The sequence below is a fragment of the Bos taurus genome, chromosome 20 (genome assembly GCF_002263795.3).
Source record: "Bos taurus isolate L1 Dominette 01449 registration number 42190680 breed Hereford chromosome 20, ARS-UCD2.0, whole genome shotgun sequence".
In the NCBI taxonomy this organism is placed as follows: Eukaryota; Metazoa; Chordata; class Mammalia; order Artiodactyla; family Bovidae; genus Bos; species Bos taurus.
In genome coordinates, this window is record NC_037347.1 from 61,610,943 (window position 1) to 61,626,958 (window position 16,016).

The 16,016-nt window shown below is 39.7% G+C and overlaps 1 protein-coding gene across 2 annotated transcripts in view; it reads left to right on the forward strand.

Annotated features, from left to right (window-relative positions):
• CTNND2 (catenin delta 2) overlaps positions 1–16,016 on the forward strand; it is a 1,099,643-nt gene that overhangs the window by 396,436 nt on the left and 687,191 nt on the right. The gene's annotated exons all lie outside the window — the stretch shown is intronic.

Sequence of the window (16,016 nt, forward strand, 5' to 3'; positions counted from 1 at the left end):
CTGCCTGCCAATGCAGAGACTAAAGAGTCTTGAGTTCTGTCCCTGGGTCAGGAAGAGTCCCCTGGAGGAGGAAATGGCAACCCTCTCCAGAATCCTTGCCTGGGAAATCCCGTGGACAGAGGAGTCTGGTGGGCTACAGTCCATGGGATCTCAAAGAGCCAAACACGACTGAGCAAATGAGCACAGCCCCTGATAAACAAGCTTTATTTGGATATCAACGCATTGGCTAGAACTGATGAAATTTTACAGACTGGAGTTGGTCAGAGAGAGGTGTTTGTTATATTTTATTTTACTGAAACCGTTCTGGAAATGTGCCTATGATTCCACTTTGGGGCACTGATTCCTGTCATTCACTTTCTTGCTAGGTGACCCAGGGTGACACCATGGTCCTTTAAAACACTAATTTGTCAGTTTTGTAAACTTTCAAGGACAGCTCTTTGCCATAGTTTTGGACTTGTCGATGAGGTTTACATAGCTTTACAGTTGACATTGATTTGTTCCATTCCATCTCAACATCAAGACTTGTTCTTCCCAGACTTATTGGATGCTTTGTTGTAAGCTTCCTATTATTACCCTGTCATCTGCTCCACCTTCCCTTCAGATTTGGCTTCGGAACCTGTCTTGGTGTGATGAAATTAGCGTCGCCCAGAGTTTGTGGCTATGAAGTCAACTCATTCCTGTGAAAGGGGAATTAAAAGTGATGTGAGAAAAAAGGTCACCCAGAATCACTTGATAACACGAATCCTTGATGGATGCAGCGATGAGGGCATCAGGGAGCAAAAATTCATCTACACAGTGGAAAACTCGTCTTTCATCTTTCCTGCAGAGAGTCCAGCCAGAGAACAGAGAACAATTCCTAGACTCTGATCCTCTCCAAGGGGAACATCTGAGGACAACAGTATAAGTTGATAATGACTATAATTCCCTCTCTAATATTTCAAAATACTTGAACAGTCATTTTGCTCCAGTATTGCAAGCAGAGTCACTAAGTAGATGTCCTGAAAGCATGGAATCTTAGAGCCTGAGAACAAATAGCAGTGAGAGCTTCCCTGGTGGCTCAGTGGTGAAGAATCTGCCTGCCAAGGCAGGAGACACAGGTTCGATCCCTGGTCTGGGAAGATTCCGCATGCCCCAGAGCAACTAATCCCATGCACCACAACTAGTGAGCCTGTGCTCTAGAGCCTGGGAGCCACGACTACTGAGCCCACAGTGCACATCCACTGAGCCCACACACTCTAGAGCTAGTGCTTCGCAACAAGAGAAGTCTCCACGATGAGAAGCCCACACTCCACAACTCGACAGTCGCCCTTTCTCAGCACAACTAGAGAAAGGCATGCGTTGCAACCAAGACCCAGCACACCCAAAAATAAATTAAAAAAAAAAGAAATAGCAGTGATCTTCCATTATGTCCTTTTTCATAAAACTGATGTGATTGTGTTGATATCGGTGCTTCTAAAAACCAGGTCTCCTATGCAGAAAAGATGGCGAGACATAGGGGAGTGAAATATGCAGGGCATAGTGAGCCTCTCAGAGAAGGCAATGGAAACCCACTCCAGTACTCTTGCCTGGAAAATCCCACGGATGGAGGAGCCTAGTAGGCTGCAGTCCATGGGGTCGCTGATGACTGAAGCGACTTAGCAGCAGCAACAGCAGCAGCAGTGAGCCTCTGAATGAAAGAGACAGTGTGCTGAGACTCCAGCAAGAGGCAGAGAGATATTAGGCCGTGGATGTTAGTCTTGGATATAGAGGATGGAAGAGATCAGGGGAGAGCAGAGATGTCTATCAGTTGAAGGGCTCATTGGATGGGCCAACAGATCCCAATAAAGCCCACTGCTGCTGCTAAGTCACTTCAGTCGTGTCCGACTCTGTGTGACCCCATAGACGGCAGCCCACCAGGCTCCCCCGTCCCTGGGATTCTCAAGGCAAGAGTGGATTGAGAATGAAAAGGCAACTGGAGTGGGTTGCCATTTCCTTCTCCAATGCATGAAAGTGAAGTCGCTCAGTAGTGTCCGACCCTCAGCGACCCCATGGACTGCAGCCTTCCAGGCTCCTCCATCCATGGGATTTTCCAGGCAGGAGTACTGGAGTGGGGTGCCATTGTCTTCTCTGAATAAAGCCCACAACAGGCACCAAAATGGAATGTAGAGGCAGAGCATCAGTCCCCAGGAAGGTTGATTCCTTTAGAAGATGCTCCTATAAAGGCCGCAGGCCTGGAAATGATTGCTAACTTTATTACTGACCCAGGAATTCTCTCAAAATAAGACTAGGTCTGGACCCAAACTGAAGAAGTAGGAGGCAGCAGGGAAGTTGACCACGTCTAGAGGTATCAGACTTCAGGCTTTCAGTCTTCCTCACAGGACTGGCACCTTCTGTGGCTCATCACTCAGTTTTGCCTCCTCGTCTCACTTGGTTCAGGAGGGGCAAGCTTTCCTTGAGGACTCATTGAGGAGTGCCCTGGAGCCTCCACTGCGGCAGTTGCATGGATCAAAGCCCATGCCCCTCACTGCTCTCCACGCTCATTCCCACCTCCATTCGTTAGCAAACATGAGCACTTGGCACTTGCACTTTGCACAACGGGACTGCCGTTGTGTGTCTCAGTGGGTCTGACCCTCAATATTGTTTTCTCTTACTGGACGGGGTGTTGATAAAGAAGCCTGGATGCCTGAGCATGTGTTTTCCACATAAATAGCCTTGGGATTGTTTCAGTTTCCCCTTCCCACTTCAGCACAGTCGGTTTGTATCTTGAGTCCTTGGATTTCAGCAATCACATCAACACTGTTGTTGCTGTGTTGTTGTTTAGTCGCCAAGTCATGTCCGACTGTTTGTGACCCCATGGACTATGGCATGGCAGGCTCCTCTGTTCTCCATTACCTCCCAGAGCTTGCTCAAACTCATGTCCATTGAGTCGGTGATGCCATCCAACCATGTCATCCTCTGTCGTCTCCTTCTCCTCCTGCCTTCAGTCTTTCACAGCATCAGGGTCTTTTCCAATGAGTCAGCTCTTCATATCAAGTGGCTAAAGGAGTGGAGCTTCAGCGTCAGCATCAGAACTTCCAATGAATATTCAAAATCAACAGTGGGAAACACCTTTGTTTTACACCATCCAGCATCTCATCCATCTTCTCTGTTCTGCATTTCTGTCCAATCTCTTTTCCAGGAATAAAATCTGACAAATGTAGTTTTGCTTAACGCTCTGTTCAGTCTAAATTTTTCCACTGTTTCAAACCTCACTTGTATTTAGGATCCCAATTGAAAGTGTGCCACAATAGATAAAATATTTATTGAAGGAATTAATGAAACTGTGTGTACGTGTTTTCTGATTTCACTTTTGAGGCTGAATTAGCTAAGCCACTCAAGGGACATTACATGTTTTTATCCATTTAAAAATGTTTAATAAACTATTTAATTAAGTTAAATGAATTATTAATTCAGGATCTTTAGGAAAAAGTTATAAAACTATGTGATAATTTTTCTTATAAGAATCCTAATATAGTATGTGACTCAAAATGTGCTATTCTATTCCAGGAGAGAGAATCATTTAAATTTTACTCTTAATACATTTTAATGGACTTCACTTTCATACATCCACTCCTTCTATAAAGTTTTATAATCTCCAAAACAAGATAATTTCCACCTGCTTGAGAGGTTAAGGTTGTCTGACAATACTTGCTTTTTCTTAAAACTTTTTTTTATCATAGGATGCCCTCTAATCCACCCATCAGACTTTTTGCAGAGGAAGTACAGATGTGTTACCATGTTGTGTTATTTTCAAGTGTAGAGCAAAGTGATTCAGTTATACATATGCTGTGCTCGGTCACTTCAGTCATGTCTGACTCCTTGAGACCCTATGGACTATAGCCCCTCAGGTTCCTCTGTCCATGGGATTCTCTAGGCAAGAACACCAATTCAGTTCAGTTCAGTTCAGTCGCTTAGTCGTGTCGGACTCTTTGCGACCCCATGAACTGCAGCACGCCAGGCCTCCCTGTCCATCAGAATAGGTTGTTATTCCCTTTTCCAAGGGATCTTCTTGACACAGGGATTGAAACGGAATCTCCTGCACTTTCCTGCATTGCAGGTGGATCCTTTACCCACTGAGCCACCCGGGAAGCCCAGTTACACATATACATGTGTATATATTTATACTCTGTCAGGTTCCTTTCCATTATAGGTTATGACAGTTCCTTGTGCTGTACAATAGGTCTTTGTTGATTGTATATTTTATACATAGGAGTTTGTATCTGTTAATCCCAGACTCCTAATTTATCCCTCCCCCTGCCCAGCCCTTCCTGTGTAGTAACCATAAGTTTGTTTTGTATGTATGTGAGTGTGTTTCTATTTTGTAAATAAAAGTTCATTTGTAACAGTTATTTAGGCTTCGCATAAAAGTGGTCTTGTATGTATCTTTCTCTGTCTGATTTCACTTAGTATGATAATCTCTAAGTCTATAAATATTGCTGCAGATAGCATTATTTCATTGTTTTTTATGGATAGTAGTATTTCATGGTATATATTCTTATAATGTACATATATATATACATACATATAAACATGCAGCACATCTTTCTCCATTCATCTGTCAATGGACACTTAGTTTGATTCTGTGTCTTGGCTATTATAGGCAATGCTGCAGTGATCACCTACTGTTCTTAATTCCCATGAAATCCTAATTCCCCTGGACAGTTTCTAAATCACATTTTGTTTTGTTTTTTTTTGTTTTTTTTTAGAACTTTTATTTACTATAATTATTTTACAAAGAATTTAGTGTATTTACATTTTTAAATACACATATTAATGTATATGATTTGATGAGTTTGGACATATACATACACCCAGGATACCATCACTACCATAAAAGTGAAAGTAAAAGTTAAGTCGCTCAGTCGTGTCCGACTCTTTGCGACCCCATGGACTACAGCCTACCAGGTTCCTCGGTCCATGGGATTTTCCAGGCAAGAATACTGGAATGGGTTACCATTTCCTTCTCCACAATAAAAGTAATAAGCATATAAACATATCCATCACCTCAAAAAGTGTCCTTGTGTCCTTCTGCCTTTTATGAGGGGAAGGGGTTTTAGAAACACTAAAAATGAGATATGCTCTATTAACAAAGTTTTAAGTTAATTTTAACACTATTGTTAAATATAGGCACTCTCAAGACTTGTTCAGCTTCTATAACTGAGATGTTATACCCTTGAACAACTTCCCATTTACCCCACTCCCTAGGCCCTGGCAACTACCATTCTATTTTCTGCTTCTGTAAGTTTGACTATTTTAGATACCTTATGTAAGTGGAATCATCTAAATTTTTTTCTTTCTGTAGCTGACTTATTTCACTTAGCATAATGTCTTTCAGGTTGGTCCATGTTGTCACAAATAGTATAACTTTTTTCTTTTCTAAGGTCTTCCTTGGTAGGTCAGATAGTAAAGAATCTGCCTGCAATGCTGGAGACCCAGGTTTTATCCCTGGGTGGGAAAGATCCCCTGGAGAAGGAAATGGGAACCCACTGCAGTATTCTTGCCTGCAGAAATCTGTGGACAGAGGAGCCTGGAGGGCTACAGTCTATAAGGCTGCAAAGAGTTGAACTTGACTGAACGACTAAGTCTTTCACGGCCGAGTAATGTTGCCTTATATGTGTATGCCACATTTTCCTTATCCATTTGTCTCTGGGACATTAGAGTTACTTCCCTATCTTGACTACTGTGACTGATGCTGCAATAAATATGGGAGTCCTGGTATCTCCTTTAGATCCAAATTTCATTTCTTTTGGATGTTTACCCAGGAGTGGGATTGTCAGATCATATGGTAGTTCTGTTTTCAGTTTTTTAAAGAACCTCCATACCATTTTACATTTCCATCAACATGTGCAGTCTCTCTACACCCTTGCTAGTACTTGATGTCTTTTGCCCTCTGATACTCACCATCCCAGCAGTTATGAGATAACATCACACTGTGGTTTTGATTTGTATTCCTTGACAGTAGCAATGTTGAACTGCCTTTTTTAATATACCTGTTAGCATTTGTGTGTCTTCCTTGGAGAAATGGCTTTTCAAGTGCTTTACCCATTTTCTAACTGGTTTCTTTTCTTTCTTTAGCTACTGAGTTGTGTGAGTTCCTTATTTACTTTAGAAATGAACCCCTTTAAATATTTTCTACCGTCCTGTAGATTGCCTTTTCATTCTCTTGGCTATTTCCTCTGCTGAAAGGAAAAGTAACTTTTTCATTTGATTTAGTCCTACTTGTCTGTTTTTGTTTTTGTCTCCTGTGTTTTTGGTATATCATCTTTTATAGCCCAATTTATATCACCATTTCTCCCCTAAAACTTCCCAGGAGAAGGCCATCTTACTGGCCTTGTTACTCTTGTATTTTTTTTTGCTAGTATCTCTTGTTTCTCTACCCTTCAAATCTAGATAGGCTTCAAAGAGCTTTCTTCACTGTTCTTTTCATATCTCTTTTCAGTCTCACCTTCACTGAATTAACTTAATCTCACATTATTCACTTACAACCAATACTACACATTTCACTGAATATATCTACGTTTATTTTTCCCATTAGGATACCCACCAGGCCTTATTAGCAATGTCCCTCTCTTGAATGCTCTTTCATCTCGAAGAATCTAATACCAGGAAATATTCAGTCCTGGGAGGTCTGTTCTCCCTCCAGATACCAAAATGAGTTAGAACTGGGAAAGGTTATCTTTCTACCCACATCACAAGGTGAGTACCTCCCACTGGAACAGAAGCTCCTTCATGGGGTGATGATGCCCTGGAGGATACTGTAGATGCCTGTAGACCATAGGAGTGCTCCAAGTTTGAGAGCTCCTCAGCTGTAGCTCAGAGAAGACAATGGCACCCCACTCCAGTACTCTTGCCTAGAAAATCCCATGGACGGAGGAGCCTGGTGGGCTGCAGTCCATGGGGTCGCGAAGAGTCGGACACGACTGAGCCACTTCACTTTCACTTTTCACTTTCACTTTTCACTTTCACACAATGGAGAAGGAAATGGCAACCCACTCCAGTGTTCTTGCCTGGAGAATCCCAGGGATGGGGGAGCCTGGTGCGCTGCCGTCTATGGGGTCACACAGAGTCTGACACGACTGAAGTGACTTAGCAGCTGAAGCAGCAGCAGCAGCTGTAGCTCTTCTAGTTACCAATTCTAAGGTCAGTTTTCAGTTCCAAGCATGAAACTACAGTAGGACCAGTTCCATTGAGAGTTTCCATCCCCAACCATATGCTGTGGCAAAAAAAGCCCTTCCTTAGGTGCTTGGGTTGGAATAAAGTAGAAATGACTATAAAATAAGTGACAATGCAGTAAGGCATTTCGGAACCCAATCTCTAAAATTTATACAAATAAAAACTATTTAAATCAGTAAATGTGAAAGTTAATGAACCTCATAGTTTATACTGACATCATATGTCTTCTCTACATTATAGATGGCTGTGGTCTCTGGAACAAAATAATTGACAGTACTGGGAATATTTAGACCATCCAATATTAATTATTTCATTCAACTTGTCTCTTCTCTATATCCAGATCTCCTAAAACATCGTCTTTGATCTCATTCTCTTTCCTACTTTTGAAAGAAGAATTTCTTTCCTGGACAAGGCTAATCCTTTGATCTTAATTACCTCAGTGTTTTTGTAAAGGAAGAAAAACAGAACCTAAGAAAGAGCAGTTTTGTCATATTTATACAAGGACTTCCCTGGTAGCTCAGCTTGTAAAGAATCTGCCTGCAATGCAGGAGACTCTGATTTGATTCCTGGGTTGGGAAGATCCCCTGGAGAAGGGATAGGCTACCCACTCCAGTATTCCTGGTCTTTCCTGGTGGCTCAGTTGGTAAAGAATACACCTGCAATATGGGAGACCTGGGTTCCATCCCTGGGTTGGGAAGATCCCCTGGAGAAGGGAATGGCTACCCATTCCAGTATTCTGGCCTGGAGAATTCCATAGACTGTGTGGTCCATGGGGTTGCAAAGAGTCTTACACAACTGAATGACTTTCACTTTCCCTTTCCCCCTATACAAGGCAATACATGTAAAGCACTTAGCTCAGTGCAGATACATTTATTTAATAGATATTTATTGAGACTCTATGATGCCCCAGGACTGTCCTAGATATGATATACAATGGCAGCTCAGCAGGAGATGTTTCCTCCTTATATGCTGACTAGTAATGCAATCAGTAGTAAGTCCTTAATGAATATTTTTCCTCCAGTTTTATTATTATTTTTATCTTATTTTAATAATAAAATATATAATTTTAGATGCAGAAGAGAAACCTCCTCCTTCCTTGAAGATCTTGATATATAATATGTATTCCATAGAAAAACACAGAAGGAAAATTCACTAAATTCCTTGTTTCACATATGCAATGACAAAGTAAACATTTATGGGAGGGACATCTTTTAAAAGGCAATGAATTGAGTCAATTTCCTAAATGGAGAAAATGCCATTTCAATTAAAAAGTCATGCAGTCAAAAGGAAAAAATAACCCAAAATTAGCTCTATTTTTAATAATGTAGTAGTGAGCAATATTTAAGAAAATGAGTAAAAACTTAACTATTTAGCTGTTTAGTAATATGTTTAATATGAATTTTTAATACAATAGGAAAAAAGCATTTACAAATCATGCATGATGGAATAATAGCTAATTCTTAAAAACCTTTCAGCTAAGAAAATAACAGTGCCTAGAAATACCTTCCCACCTAAAACAACAAAAAATATCTATGTACAAACAAATTAGGAAAACCAGTTTTTAAAACACTGAACTTTAAGCAATGAAGGACAGTGATTCTTTAAAAAAAATTATTGAAGTATATTAGATATATACGTATATTCTTTTTCAGATTATTTTCCCTTGTACATTATTACAAAATATTGAATATAGTTGCCTGTGCAGCAGCTCACTGTTGGTTAACTATTTTATATATTATAGCGTGTATGGTTTGAATGTGTGAGTGTATGTGTGAAAGAAACAAAACTCTATAAGACAAGTTTTATTTCTCAAAAATGCATTGTGTGTATGTTACCAAAACCTATATGTGTGTGTGTGTTTGTGTGTATGTGTGTGTGCGTGTGTGCATTATATATATAGATTATGTATAAGGCATCCCAGGTGGCACTGGCATAGTTATTAAGAATCATCCTACCAGTGCAAGAGACACAAGAGACAAGGATTCACTTCCTGGGTCAGGAAGATAAAGATTCATTATATATATAGATTGTGTTTGTGTATATATATATATTTATATTTATATACATATGTGTATATATATATATTGTTTTATATACATATATAAATCATTTTGCTAAGAACCTGAACCTAACACAATATTGTAAATTAATTATGTGCTTAGTTGTTCAGTCGTGTCTGACTCTTTGCAACCCCATGGACTATAGCCCACCAGGATCCTCCATCCATAGGGATTCTCCAGGCAAGAATACTGGAGTGGATTATGCCCTCCTCATAATATATAATAATAGATTTTTATTACTTATACAAGAATGGCAAATACATGGCATGTATTATTTCCTGTCAATACAATACGTGTGTGTGCTTAGTGGCTCAGTCGTGTCTAACTCTTTGTGACCCCATGGGGTGTAGCCCACCAGGCTCCTCTGTCCATGAAATTCTCCAGGCAAGGATACTCGAGTGAGTTTCCATCCCCTCCTCCAGGGCATCTTCCCAACCCCAGGATCAAACCCAGGTCTCCCGCATTGCAGGTGGATTCTTTACCATCTGAGCCATCTAGGACTTCAGTTTAAAAAAAAGAAAAAAAAAAGATTCTTAAAGAGACAAAAGCAAATGTGGTGAGCCTTACAATTGCCCTGGCTTACTGCCTTGAGAGAATTTCCCTGCAGCAGTGGAGAAAGGGGGACCCAGGCAGAGCCCTGAGGACTCCCTGAGCTGGGGAGAAGGTACTGAGGGTCTAGGGAGTAAAGGTGGCTGGAATTTGCAGGGAAAATAGGAAAAAGGTGATTCCTGCACAGAAAGAAAAGCCTTGAGATCCGTTGAGGGTCCCCTTCAACTAGGCAGCAGAGAAATGAGAAGCCCGTGTACTTGCGGGAACCACCAGAGAGCAGGGGAAGAACTACCCTGAAAGGATGGTCGGGAATAGTCCCTGGTGCTCACACTGGGACCAGAAATACATGCTTACACCCTCCAGCCAAGCTGGGAAATCCCATAATTCACAGACCATTGAGTACACAGAAAGGTCTGCCTAGGTAGGGTAGAGTAATTAACTCTGGACTAAATGATGCTCTGTTTCCTTAACAAGTCTTAAATACCAGACTCAGATGTATCAAATTAGTTCCAAGTAGCTTCACTGTGTCCCAGAACAGAGCTTAAGGCATTTGCAGGAATATGAAGATGCCCAAAACACAACAGGGTAAAATTCAAAATGTATTATGTTCCATCAAAGATCACATGTGCAGAAAAGTGAAAATGGGGCCCATGCTGAGGAGAAAAATCAATCAGTTGAAACTGACACAGATGCTAGAATTAGCAAATAAGGATAGTAAAATATTTTTTATGTGTGTATTCCATATGTTCATAAATTGGGACATGGAAGATATAAGAAATACCCAAATTAAAGTTCCAGAGATCTTTAATTCATTAGTGTCTAAGATTAAAAATATACTCCATGGGACTGATGGTAGATTAGACATCACAGAAGAAGGGATCAGTTAACTTGAAAACACCAATAAAACCAAACAATGTGAAACACAAAGAAAGAAAAAAAAAAAACTTTTAAAAGTGGAAAAAGGAATCCATAACTGTGGGACAATTCCAAATGGCCTAATGTACACTTAATTTTAGTCAACAAAGGAGAGCATATAGTGGGTAAGAAAAAAAAATTTTTTTGAAGAGCTAATGGCTGAAAAAGTTCCATATTTGATAGAAACTATAAATTAACAGACCCAAGAAACCAAATGGACCCCAAGTATAGGAAACCCAAAGAAAGCTGCTTGCAAAGAACTTCATAAGGAGTTATCCAACACTGGTGGTAAAGAGAAAGTCTCAAGCGGAGTCAGAACAAAAAAGACACTATATTCAAAGACGTGAAGGTAGGAAAGGCCGTAGTTTTGCATTGTTTTGTTAGAAACACTAAGTGCAAGAGAAGACAGTGAAACAAACCTGTCTTTCAAAGATGAGGGCAAAATGAAAACTTCATTAGGCTGTAAATCAGAAATAATAAATCACTGAAGGAACCACATTACAAGAAATATTAAAAGAAGTCTTTCTGACAGAAGAAAAATGATACCAGATGGAAATAAATCTATACAGATGAAGAGCACTGGATATTGTGACTATAGGTTTGGAAGGCAGCTTACATGAAACAAAGTCTCCTAATACCCTCCACCCATAAAAATGGTGTGAAAAAGTATATGAGTAGTGAGGCCACAGTCTCCAGCAAGCACACCCAAGATTAGTGTTTATTCTATTAGAAACCCAGGAAGGTTTATAAATCCTGATTCAGATTGTCTTGCCATATTAGAGACTCTTCAAGAAAAACAAGAGTAAGGACTCAGACAATAAAATTGTAAATGAAAGAGAAGTTACAACTGACACCACAGAAATAAGAGGCTCATAAGCGACTACTACAAGCAACTACATGCCAATAAAATGGACAACCTGGAAGAAATGGACAAATTCTTGGAAAAGTACAGCTGTCCAAGACTTAACAAGGAAGAAATAAAAATGTGAACTAACCAATCACAAGTAATGAAACTGTGATTAAAGACCTTTCAACAAAGTCCAAGATTGAATGACATCACAGGCAAATTCTATTAAAAATTTAGAGAGGCGCTAACACGTATCTTCTCAAATTCTTCCTCTAAATCACAGAGGAAGGAACACTTCCAAACTCATTCTATGAGGCCAGAGTTACTCTGATACCAAAAGCAGACAAAGGTATAGCAAAAAGAAAATTATAGGCCATTATGGCTGATGAACATAGACACAAAAATCCTCAACAAAATACTAGCAAACAGAATCCAACAACACGTGAAAAGGATCATACATCATGATCCAGTAGGATTTATCCCAAGGATGCAAGGATTATTTGAGATATGCCACAGTCAATGTGACAAACCATATTAAAAAACTGATGAATCAAAATCATAGTATCATCTCAATAGATGCAGAAAGAAACTTTTGTCAAAACTTAAGACTCATTGTTTATAAAACTCTCCAGAAAGTGGGCACAGAGTGGGCACCTACTGCAACATCATAAAAGCTATATATGATAGATAACACTGCAAACATCATTCTCAATGATGAAAAATTGAAAGCATTTCCTCTAAGATTACAAGGATGTCCACTCTTAGCACCATAATTCATTATACTTTTGGAAATCCTAGACACGGCAATCAGAGAATAAAAAGAAATAAAAAGAGTCCAAATTGGAAAGAAGTAAAGCTGTCACTGTTTGTAGATGATGTAATATTATACATAGAAAATCCTGAAAATGCTGCCAGAAAATTATTAGAGTTCATCAGTAAATCTGGTGAAGTTGCAGGGTACAAAAGTAATGCACATAAATGTCTTGCATTTCTATCCACTAACAACAAGAGATTAGAAACAGAAATTAAGGAAACAATTCCATTTACCATCACAATGAAAAGAATAAAATGTCTCAGAATAAACCTACTGAAGGGGGCAAAAGACGTACTTAGAAAACTATAAGATGCTGATGAAAGAAATCGAAGATGACACATACAGATGGTGATACACCCTGTTTTTGGTTTGTAAGAGTCAATATTGTAAAAATGACTGTACTACCCAAAGCAATCTACTGATTCAATGCAATATGTATCAAATTACCAATGACATTTTTCATTGAACTAGAACAAAAATATTATAAAATTTGTATGGAAACACAGAAGACACTGAATAGACAAGGCAGTCTTGAGGAAGAAAAAGGAACTGGAGGAATTGGATGTCCTGATTTCAGACTAAAATACTACAAAGCCATGGTAATCAAGAGAGTATGGCCCTGGTGCAACAAGAAGAAATATAGACAAGTGAAATAGGATAGAAAGCCCAGAGTTAACCCCACACACTTATGGTCACCTTGTCTATGACAAGGGAGTGAAAAATATACAATGAAGAAAAGACAGGCTCTTCAATAAGTGGTGCTGGGAAAACTGGACAGCTACATATAAAAGAATGAAATTAGAACACTCCCTAACACCATACACCAAAATAAACTCAAAATGGATCAAAGACCTAAGTGTAGAACAGGATATTATTACAACTCTTACAGGTAAACATAGAATATTCTTTGATATAAATCACAGCAAGCTCATTTTTATTCCACCTCCTATAGTAATAAAAACAATAATAAACAAATGAGAACTAATTTAATCTAAAAGCTTTTTCACAGCAAAAGAAGCCATGAACAAAACAAAATCAACTGTCAAAATGGGAGAAAATATTTGCAAATATTTGGTAACTGTGGGGAAAAGGAGAGGGGGAGGGTCACCGTAGAAGTTGTTGTTTAGTCCCTAAGTCTTGTCTGACTCTTTTGTGACTCTTTTAGGCTCCCCAAGGAGCCTACCAAGGTCCTTGGTCAATGGGATTTTCCAGGCAAGAATACTAGAGTGGTTTGCCACTTCCTTCTCCAGGGGATAGTCCAGACTGAGGGACTGAACCCACATCTCCTGCAGGTGAATTCTTTCCCACTGAGCTACCTGGGAAGCCCCACTATTCGGGTAGGAGATTTAAAAGTGGGATTGTGTGAAAAAGTATAAACTACTAAAACAATAAAGAAACCATTGCCATTGCATAACCAAATTAAAGACAAATAAAATGAAGATGAAATAAAATAATCTGCTCTTGTGGAAAAGAGCAAGGGTATTTTTAATATATTTAGAGGACACATTCAGTTCAGTCGCTCAGTCGTGTCTGACTCTTTGTGACCCCAGGAATCGCAGCACGCCAGGCCTCCCTGTCCATCACCAACTCCCTGAGTTCACCCAGACTCCACGTCCATTGAGTCAGTGATGCCATCCAGCATTCTCATCCTCTGTTGTCCCCTTCTCCTCCTGCCCCCGCCAGCATCAGAGTCTTTTCCAATGAGTCAACTCTTCGAATGAGGTAGCCAAAGTACTGCAGTTTCAGCTTTAGCATCATTCCTTCCAAAGAAATCCCAGGGCTGATCTCCTTCAGAATGGACTGGTTGGATCTCTTGCAGTCCAAGGGACTCTCAAGAGTCTTCTCCAACACCACAGTTCAAAAGCATCAATTCTTCGGTGCTCAGCTTTCTTCACAGTCCAACTCTCACATCCATACATGACCACTGGAAAAACCATAGCCTTGACTGGACAAACCTTTGTTGGCAAAGTAATGTCTCTGCTTTTGAATATGCTATCTAGGTTGGTCATAACTTTTCTCCCAAGGAGTAAGCGTCTTTTAATTTCATGGCTGCAGTCACCATCTGCAGTGATTTTGGAGCGCAAAAAAATAAAGTCTGACACTGTTTCCACTTTTTCCCCATCTATTTCCCATGAAATGGTGGGACCAGATGCCATGATCTTCATTTTCTGAATGTTGAGCTTTAAGCCAACTTTTTCACTCTCCACTTTCACTTTCATCAAGAGGCTTTTGAGTTCCTCTTCACTTTCTGCCATAAGGGTGGTGTCATCTGCATATCTGAGGTTATTGATATTTCTCCCGGCAATCTTGAGTCCAGCTTGTGCTTCTTCCAGTCCAGCGTTTCTCATTATGTACTCTGTATATAAGTTAAATAAGCAGGGTGACAATATACAGCCTTGACGTACTCTTTTCCTATTTGGAACCAGTCTGTTGTTCCATGTCCAGTTCTAACTTCCTGACCTGCATACAAATTTCTCAAGAGGCAGATCAGGTAGTCTGGTATTCCCATCTCTTTCAGAATTTTCCACAGTTGATTGTGATCCACATAGTCAAAGGCTTTGGCATAGTCAATAAAGCAGAAATAGATGTTTTTCTGGAACTCTCTTGCTTTTTCCATGATCCAGCAGATGTTGGCAATTTGATCTCTGGTTCCTCTGCCTTTTCTAAAACCAGCTTGAACATCAGAAAGTTCACGGTTCACATATTGCTGAAGCCTGGCTTGGAGAATTTTGAGCATTACTTTACTAGCGTATGAGATGAGTGCAATTGTGCGGTAGTTTGAGCATTCTTTGGCATTGCCTTTCTTTGGGATTGGAATGAAAACTGACCTTTTCCAGTCCTGTGGCCACTGCTGAGTTTTCCAAATTTGCTGGCATACTGAGTGCAGCACTTTCACAGCATCATCTTTCAGGTTTTGAAATAGCTCAACTGGAATTCCATCACCTCCACTAGCTTTGTTTGTAGTGATGCTTTCTAAGGCCCACTTGACTTCACATTCCAGGATGTCTGGCTCTAGGTCAGTGATCACACCATTGTGATTATCTGGGTTGTGAAGACCTTTTTTGTATAGTTCTTCTGTGTATTCTTGCCATCTCTTCTTAATATCTTCTGCTTCTGTTAGGTGCATACCATTTCTGTCCTTTATCGAGCCCATCTTTGCATGAAATGTTCCCTTGGTATCTCTAATTTTCTTGAAGAGATCTCTAGTCTTTCCCATTCTGTTGTTTTCCTCTATTTCTTTGCATTGATTGCTGAGGAAGGCTTTCTTATCTCTTCTTGCTATTCTTGGGAACTCTGCATTCAGAGGACACATTAGGTCATACTTTTTAAAGATTTCACTCTAGAGCATCCCATGGTAGCAAATAAAATGAACTCATCTTTTCTGGGAAGACAAAGCCCTGTAATGTTGGGAGTTTTAGTTCTTCCAAATTGACCCCCACCCTGTTTTTCAGTATTTTTCAGCATTCTTAGAAGTTTTCCGATCCCCAAAACACAAATGTGCAAATAATTTGTTTTTTAAAAGAAGTTAATTGTGATATTGTGAAAACCTTTTCTGAATTTTTTAAGATAAAATAAGTAATTTGCTGTAATTATGTTTATTAAAAAACTGAAGTATATGGAAAAATAAAACATAAAGATT